Raw genomic sequence first — 9,820 nt, forward strand, 5'->3', positions numbered from 1 at the left:
AGTTGGGACTTCCAGATCGAGAGAGGAAGGAGAAGGAGATAACCAAGGCACAGAGAATGCCAACATGATGGGAGTCAGACATACAGAATAAAAGAAAGGTAAAAGATAACATGGTAAAATACAGATTGATAAATTATCTAAATTTAAGTTATAAGAGCTAGTGGGAGAAGCCTAAGCCAAGGCCAAGTTTTTATACTTAAAAAATAAGTCTTCATGTCATTATTAGTGAGTTGGTGGTCCACAGACAGTATTACAGTAAAAAACTTGCTACATATAAATATCAAATAGAGTTCACATACAGATATAAATGTAAACATTCCTAAGTTGAACAAAGAAACTTAGAGCAAATAATTACAAAATATTTTGAAAGGTGTTACTAAATGTAAACAGTACAACTTTTTCTCCATGACAGGAAGTCAGCTACTCAACACATAGACCGACTCCCGAAGCATTTCCTCTTCACAGGCCCAGCAGTCTGTGTCCTGACCACATATTTGCAGATGATCTGTCTCTCTGCAGGTACTTGGTTTCTTCTCAGTTGGGTCCAGTGTAAAAGACTTCCACAGCCTGCAGAACAGGAAGCCCAATGTTGCCTTTAGTGGCTATCTTATTACCTCATCTGCAACTTCATATAAATTAGAATGTTCCCTTCTTACCTCTGTAACAACCAGTTTTAGTCAGTCAAATGGTGACCTGAATGTTCTCCTATAATGTGTGTTAGTGGTACAATATGAACTACATACAACCTTTCCATGCTTCACAAAACACATTCATCTCTCCCTGCCTCTGAGACTCCATTAACCACTTACCTGGACTTCCATATTTAAGATTCTAATTCTTACCAACTAGTGTCTAAAGTCAACTTGGTGTGAGTAAATTGTCATGTATAATGTAGCCAGTATTCTGTCAGGTGCTATTGAACATAAAAGTGTTTTTTCAAAAGTATTATTTAAAATATAGATCATAGTTGGTGATAGACATGCTAAAATGTTAGGGATGAAATGCTCAGATTCATGCAACTAATTTTGTAATGCAGCATCACAAAAAGTAAAAGTGAATGATGAATGGATGAAAGAATATATACATGATAGATGAAATGTGATAAAATATTAAAATGGGACTTTGGTGGATATATGACTGTTTATACTCTAAAATTTAACATTTAAAAATATGTTTAAAACTCCCAATTAAAAAAAAAAACAGCTAGAGTTCACTGTTCACCTGAATCGTACATTCAGGTGGAAGTTTAAACACTCCTACAGAAAATAATTTCCATACTGTTGGTACTGACTGTATGAGCAATGGGAGTTCAGAGAAATCAACAGGAACTGACAGATGAGGAGGAGCACCAGTTGAGATTTGAAGAACATAGCATTTTACAAGATGACATAGAAGATGGAGCACTTTTTCAAGTGGGAATAACAGCATGAGCAAACACAAGGAGGGGGCACAGAAATACAGGTGTTCAAGACAGGAATAACCAATGCAGTGAGGATATTCAGTAATAACTTTGATTAAGCTAGATCTGTAATGTCACTATTGGTAGAAAAAACATATTCCCTTTTCTTAATATGTTAGTAACATTTGGACCAAAAAAAAGTGGATGTATTGTTTCTAAACAAATTTGTTACACAGTCACATAATATAATCAGATGAACAAAGGCACCTGAGAGTGCTTCAAATTCTGTATTACAGTTACTCAGAAGACAGTGCAATTGGACAAAAAATATCTGGACCCTCATTAATCACCATGATTTTATTATACTATAGAAGTCAAGCACTATGTAATTACAAAAGCTGCTCAAATCTCTGCTTTCCCAGCATAACATGTAATATCACTTGTTTCCCACAGGCCAGTTCAGGCCAGAGAAGAACCAGTGAAACCAGTCACCCCCTTTTATGGTAGACCATTCCTTGATTGTCTAAGTAGAAAGTCATATAGATCCAAAATCACAATAGAAATAACAGAACGTATTGGAAAGATATGAATTGCCTGATGATTAAAACAACTTATCAAGAGTATATATGTGTGTGTATACGTACACATAAATATATATGTAATGATAATAAATTAAAGAAAAAGAGGCTACCAACTTGAAAGCAGGGGGTATGGGATGTCACTCAAAGGAGAATAGCTGAGAGGGGCCAGAAAGAGGAAATGAAGGGGAGAAGGTAATATAATTTGATTTCAGTTAAAAATATATTTAAAAAGAAAAGTATCAGGAAGCACAGAATCCAAAGTGTACTCTGGAGTTTAGGCTGCTTTCTCCAAGGATAAATTAAAATGGTTCTCACTGTCATTTAAGATTCAGACTGAAGAGACAATACATGTGAGAAGACAAATTTGTGATTCAGACTATGCCTTGATCAGAGTAGGGCAGTAGATTTGATGGAACTACTCATGAAGACTTAATTCAATAAGGACATATATTTGGTCTGAGGAAGTGTCTTAACCTTTCCAAATATAAATGAGGCGAGTGGCAGCAATGAGTACCTTGTAGGATTGTGAAAAACAACTGAGACAAAAATAATAAAAGGGAATTTACTCACAATGGAATTAAATTATCATAATGTTTTCTTTTAACACTACAAGCAACCTTTTGATATTTATGTAATTAAACTTACCAGATCACATTTTTAAAACTTAATGCAAAGCACATAAAACACTTCCTTTCTCTTAGGAATTTTTCTGTGTGGGTTCCGAATGCTATTGGTGTACCTTTTGACACTGTCTACAAACAACTCATTTTGTAAAGAAGCTCTTACATGTATGCTTCCCTCAATCACATGCTGATGTGACCAACTTTTGTGTTTTGGTCATTTGTATGTTATGATATTCCCATTGATTTTCTCTCTCCTTAGTTGTGGTCCATCCTGGCTGGAAAGCTCTGGTTCTCTGAATGAAGTGATTGAATTATGACCTCTCTGTCCTTCTTCCCTTACCTGCTGCTGTGGTGAATCAGCCCAATAAAAACAACTCAGAGGAAAAGAGCTTATTTAGCTCACCACAGTTCCAGGTTATGGTCCATCATTGCAGGGTAGTCAAAGCAGAAGGGATGTGCAGCAACGAATCACCATCACAGTCAAGAGCAAAGAGGGGATGAATCCATGTCTTCTACTGCACAGCTGCCCTTTTCCTTTTCATCCAGTCCAGTGCCCAGACTATGAAACAATGTCACATTATATCAAAGAAGTCATTGCCAAATCCAAATTCAGTTTCATAAAGCTTTTCCATCATGGTTTATAAGTTTGATAATTTTAGTGTTACACTTATAGGTTTGAATTTGTTTTGCAGCCCACCAAGTAAAAGGGTGGATTAGAAGCATTTGGGGGAGTGCATTAATATGGATAAAAGTAAATAAAGGAGAAAGACTGTTTTGCCACTAGCCAAGCTGTTTCCACCAGCTTTTGTATTCATTGGCATGCATTTGTTCTACAGACCAAAGATCTACAAACAAATCCAGGTACCCGTGAACAAATTACATAGTAATATTCTTAGCTCTAAACCTATAAATTGGGGCTATAACTCAGTGGTAGAATGTTTGCCAAGTATATATAACAACCTACATTCAATTTCTAGTATTGAAAAAAATTCTAGAAATCATACTTTCCCCAACCAGTACACAAAAACTGATGTCTGTGAGCTTTACAAGGACAAAGTGAATTTCACAAGTATCTTCCTCAATAAGACAAATCAAGACTGCTGATAAGTTATTAAGAGAACTAGATCTATGCCCCTAATAAACAACAGGGAAGTAACATAGTATCTAGTCAACCATCTAGGAAGACTCATGTAACAAAACAAAAGATTGAAATAAGGGGGTGAAAGTTAAAAGTAAAAAAATCCCAATAAATATTCAAAATTCAACAAAGAAACACAAAGAATATGAAAAAAAATCTTACCAAAGCATATGTACAACTCCTCAGAAGAGATATCTGAAATGCCAGAGAAGGAAGTCAGAGCCCTACTCAAATAATCAGATGAATGTGTGGAGGAAATATATTCAGGATTTAGTCAAGACAGTTACCTAAATGAATAAAATGGTGATTAACTTGGAGAGATTCAAAACTATGAAGGAACAGTACAGAAAAGAAATTTAAAACACTGAAAAAAGAAGGAAGTTCTAGAAATGGAAAAAAAACAATCAAGTAGAAAAATATATCAACAGTTGTCCATACAAGAGAGAAGAATTAATTTTAAGGATGAAAGAAAAAGTTGAGATGATAATATAGTTTATGTTTAGGGAAAAAAGTAATAAATATGACTAACTCTGGGGAAAGTTAAAAAGACCAAATCTAAGAATCTATAAGATAAAAGGAGATGAAATGATGTCAAAGGATGGAAATTGGTTATTCAATGAAATTATATCTGAAATTTCTCAAACTTAGAGGAAGAAATTTGTATCCAAATTTAAGAGGCACTTAGAAACACAAACATGTTCAGGAATGATACCCTATACATTATATTATAGGCAATATATCAAAGCTGCCAAGCTAAGGAACAGTACTAAAATGCATAAGGAAAAATGCCAACTCAAATACAAGACACAGAACTCATAGACAAGGTAATATATTTCAACAGAAACAGCCAGGAAAGCATAAAATGGTATATGTCAGTGCCTGAAAATCAACAACTAGTAATGAAGATCTTAATCTTATGCAAAGTTATCTTTCAAATTTGATGGAGAAATAAAAGCAATTCAATGCAAACACAAATTAAGAAGATTCCTGACAACCAAGCCAGCACTGCAGAAAATTATTAAAGTGTAACTATGCATGGAAGAAGAAGAAGGACAATCTCATCTGCGAGCACACAGAAAAGAATACATTACAGAATTTAGAGGAATGAGACAAGACTGCCCACTTTTATTTGGTGTAATGCTTGAAGCATTATCAAGAGCAATAAGAAAAGAGAGAAGTCAAATTACTGCTTTTTACAAATGATACAATTCTGTAATTATAAGATCTTACAACCCTCCCAGAAAACTCTTATATCTAGTAAATACTTTTAGTAGAGTTGCAGGATATAAAATCAGCATACACAACTCAGTGGCTTCTTTTATACCCAAACTAAACTTGCTGAGAAATAAGTAGCCCATTCACAATAGCTCATAAAAGATAGATAGATGATAGATAGATAGATAGATAGATAGATAGATAGATAGATAGGATGGATAGGTACATTGATAGATGAATGGATGGATGGATGCATGGATGCATGGATGCATGAATACATGGTTGATTAATAAACTAACAGTTATGATTAAAGAATGGACAGATACATGCTAAAATATTCTTAAAGGATATCCTATCACACTCCAGATGTTCTTTTCTTTAGATTCCTTTTAGATTCTGGGTCAGTTCTAGAATATAGTCCTTCATTTCTCACTGCTTACTCTTGAGCAATCAAGAGCAAAGACCAGATGGCCAATTTCAAGGAGCTGAACCACCTCTAAAATGATTGACAAACCTGCATATGAAAGTACATATGTGCACATATAATTATATATGTACAGCTATTCATATATGATATTCAACTGTTGTTAATAAAGTGTTATCTTGACAGCAAAACAAAAAAAGTTTTAACAATGTCTCAACTATCCCAAAATATTCAGATTCACCTTTTTAAAGTTTTCCAATGCAAAAAAAAAAAAAAAAAAGTTTTTGAATTGTTTAAAAAAAAAAGTAAAGATTAGGCAGAATTTCATTATCAGATAGAATCTGAGATCTTTAAGTTTGCTTTTGGAAACTTACTTTAGTGCATTTGAAAAATAGATTTCTTTACCTCTGGCCAAAGATGCTCACATAGGTATAGAGCTGACTTTTCCTCCAGGACCTGCTAGAGTAAGAGTAGGAATGCCCTGGGTGCCCACAGAGAGAGGGGACTGTGCAGGGGGCTCCTTTTGCAGTGTGTTGATTAGAATGCAAAGGAATTCTTCTGCTAAGTATCTCACTGTTTTATACACGGCTTATCCCTACAGACTAAAATCTAAATTTATTCTTTACCTTATTTCACATTTTCAGTTAGAGTTATTTCTATCATTTTGTTTGTAATCTCACCTATCTGGTCTAAACTGTTCACTTCTATCTTTTATTTTCATCCTCATCTAGAAACTAAATCAACTAAACAGCTTGGCACAGTAAATTGCATGTCCTCACTATGGAGTTCTATCGTATTTTTGAAAGTAGAAATTCATATTCTATTATCAACAGTAAAAGGAAAAATAAGCTTTCACTCTCCCTAGCAGGAGGGGAATGTTAACTACTCTACAAGATGTACAATGAATCTCAAACAGCAACAATAAAAAAGGCCAAATATGTGTTCATGGCAATGTTAAGTAATAAATGGAGCTTCATGGAATTATCTACAAGGAATTGATGCTGAGTTGAACAGACCAGCTACAAACCACTTACCTACATTCATGCTTTACTTTATATGTGAACTTAATATTCCACCTGAAGAATTCATTACCCTTTTGCCATTTTGAAATTAGTTTTCATTTTATTTCATGTCTAATCAGAAAAAAAAAAATTGTTTTGTATTAATTGGGGGTAACTGGTGGGAAGAGAGCCAGTAAGAATTCAGGTTTAGCATATCTAAAAGTGAACAAAAAGAAGCTAAATCACAATTATTTAATGGTTATGTTTTTAGTAAATGAGACTACTTCAAAGCATACTTCTGATTAAATGTGAAGACAGCTTGAAAAGAAGATCCATATGGTTTGCGAGTGTGATTCAGTAGTAGAATGTTTGGCAAACACAGACAAGGCTATAGGTCCAATCCTCATCACTGCAAACAAAGCAGAACAATAGAAAAGATATGTTTTCAAACAACAATCATTTAAAAGGGGATTTTTTTCCCCCACACTCGGGAGTCAGAGACAGGCAGATCTCTATGAGTTCAAGGCCAGCCTGGTCTACAGAGCAAGATCCAGGATAGCCAGAACTACACAGAGAAACCCTGTCTTAAAACACAAAAAGTGAGGGAACTTTTTTAAAAGGATTTCTTTAATTATATGTATACATATGTGATTAGGTGCACAAAAGTATGGGAGCCTTCAGAGGCCAGAAGAGGACAAGCGATTCCCGGGCTAGAGTAAAATAATGTGAAACATTGGGTGTGGGTACTTTGAACCTTGAGTTCTCTGCAAGAGCAGTTTATGCTCTTAAACAGTGAGCCATCTCTCCATCCTGAGAAAGTGGTATTTTTTTGGTTTGTTTATCATTTATTTATTTTGACAGAAAAGGTCTTTGAAAATATTTAAATACTGTGCTAATAAAAAAATTAAAATATTTAAATAATTAAACACTTAGTTTTATGTCAACTTGACACAAGCTTTACTTAACTAAGAGGAGGGAACCTCAACTGAAAAAAAAGTAACCTTAAGGTCGCCTGCAGGCACGCCTGGAGAGCATTTTCTTAATTAGTGATTGAAGTGAAGGGCTCAGCTCATTGTAGATGGTGCCATCTCTGGGTTGGTGATCCTGGGTTCTACAATAAAACAAGCTGAGCAAGCCATGAAGAGTAAGATAATAAGCAGCACCCCTCCATGGCCTCTGCATCCGTTCCTGCCTTCAGGTTCGTGTCCTGTTTGAGTTCCTGTCCTGACTTCCTTGGATGATGAACAATGATGCAGACATGTAATCCAACTAATTTTGTTTTTGTTTTGTTTCTGGTTTTTGTCATTGTGTTTAACTGCAACAGTAGTAACCCTAACTAAGATAATTACTGTTTAAAAGAAAGACAGGATAATATGAAATACTTTCAGGCACAGGGCTTCAGGAGTCAAGCTAACCAACCCCGTATGTGGTCTGATTAAACCACGCTAGGGTCCAGGGGCTGCATAAGGTACTTAAAACATCTTTTTTTTTTTTTTTTTCTTTTTTGATGGTGCCAGCTGAGGCTTTATTGAATTGGGTTTGGGAGGGGGGTGGGGGCCAGAGGGGTACTCCAGATGGAAGGTCCCATCCTATTCCCTGCACTCTGCCATACAGCTGTCTCCTTGTGAGCCCCAATCAGCTGCAGAAGCTGCAGGCTGGCAATGGCTCCAGCGGCCGCTCACTTGGGCAGGATATCGGAGGACTCCGACACCAGCTTCCTGTCACGGATTTCGATCTTCTTCACCACCACAGCCTTGGTGCGAGTAATGGTACTGGAGCCTCCAAGAGAGCTGAAACTAGGCTGGATGGAGCTCATGCCATAGCTGAAGCCAGGGCTGATGAGTCCCCCATAGGCTGAGCTCAGCCCTCCTGAGTAGTCACTGGTGGTCTTTGTATGGATACTCGGGTTCTGCATTCCAGACTCCAGCCTGCTCTCCTCGCCCTCCAGCAGCTTGCGGTAGGTGGCAATCTCCATGTCAAGCGCCAGTTTGACATTCATCAGCTCCTGGTATTCGCGCAGCTGCCGGGCCATGTCCTGTTTGGCCTGCTGCATGGCAGCCTCCAGCTGGGCCAGCTTGGCATTGGCATCCTTAATGGCCATCTCCCCACGCTGCTCCACATCAGTGATGGCAGCCTCCAGGGTTGCTTTCTGGCCTTTTGAGAGCTTCAATCTCTGTCTGCCTGCAAGCAGTTGATGTTGCTGTTTATCTCAGAAATCTCGGTCTTTGTGCGGTGCAAGTCATCCCCATGCTTCCCAGCCTGGGCCTGCAATTCCTCGTACTTAATCTGATACATGCTTTCAGCCTCAGCCAGGCTGCGGTTGGCGATGTCCTCATACTGGGCACGGACTTCAGCAATGATGCTGTCCATGTCCAGGGAGCGGCTGTTGTCCATAGACAGCACCACGGACGTGACTGAGATCTGAGACTGCAGCTCACGGATCTCCTCTTCATGGATCTGGCAAAGGAAGTTGATCTCATCAGTCAGCCCTTCCAGTCGAGACTCCAACTCCACCTTGTTCATGTATGCCTCATCCACATCTTTCTTGATGAGGACAAATTCGTTCTCCATCTCTACACTTGTTGAACTCATCCTCCTACTTATTCTTGAAGTCCTCCACCAGGCCCTGCATGTTGCCAAGCTCTGCCTCCAGCTTCAGCTTCTCCTGGCCCAGGGCTTCCAGCTGCCGTCGCAAGATGTTGATATAGCTCTCAAACATGTTGTCCATGTTGCTCCTTGACGTCTTCTGCTGTTGCAGCAGGCTCCACTTGGTCTCCAGCATCTTGTTCTGCTGCTCCAGGAAGCGCACCTTGTCAATGAAGGAGGCAAACTTGTTGTTCAGGGATTTGATCTGCTCCTTTTCCTGGGTGCGCACGGCCTAGATGTTGGGGTCCACCTCCAGCTTCAAGGGGCTCAGCAGGCTTTGGTTCACCGTGACTGCTGTGATACTCCCTACACCAGCCCCGCCACGGAAGCCTCCCATACTGGCGCCTAGGCTTCCCCGGAAGCTGCTGCCGCTGCCTACCCGGGAAAAGCTGGAAGAGCTGATGCGCGCACTGGGTGCACTCGTGTACGAGCGGCTGCTGAAGGCCTGGGGGCCGGAGGTGGACACCTTGTAGGATTTCTGGGTCACCCTGATGGACATGGTGAAGTCTAGAGAGATGGCAGGACGCTGAAGGCGGAGGTTCGAGAGCGAGCGACTGAGCAGCTGCTTCTAGGCCCTAAAACATCTTTTATAGTATCAACAAGGGACAAGAGGTTTGCTGGCTGTTGGTCTTTTGTATATTGTCAGATGAAAGAATGCTGGCTGCACTTTGGAACCACAGTTTTTATCTTGAGGGCCTAGTTAGTTATCCATCTCCAACTGCCCAGTAAAGAAGCAGGCAGATGCCCCGCAGACCAGAGTGTGCTAGTCTGGCTTCCAAACAACTTTCTCAGT

The 9,820-nt window shown here is 38.7% G+C and overlaps 1 pseudogene; it reads right to left on the minus strand.

Moving 5' to 3' along the window:
* Positions 1 to 8,059: 8,059 nt before the first annotated feature.
* LOC118569939 lies at positions 8,060 to 9,526 on the minus strand (annotated as a pseudogene).
* Positions 9,527 to 9,820: the final 294 nt, after the last annotated feature.

Source organism: Onychomys torridus, chromosome 18 (assembly GCF_903995425.1).
Source record: "Onychomys torridus chromosome 18, mOncTor1.1, whole genome shotgun sequence".
Taxonomy (NCBI): Eukaryota; Metazoa; Chordata; class Mammalia; order Rodentia; family Cricetidae; genus Onychomys; species Onychomys torridus.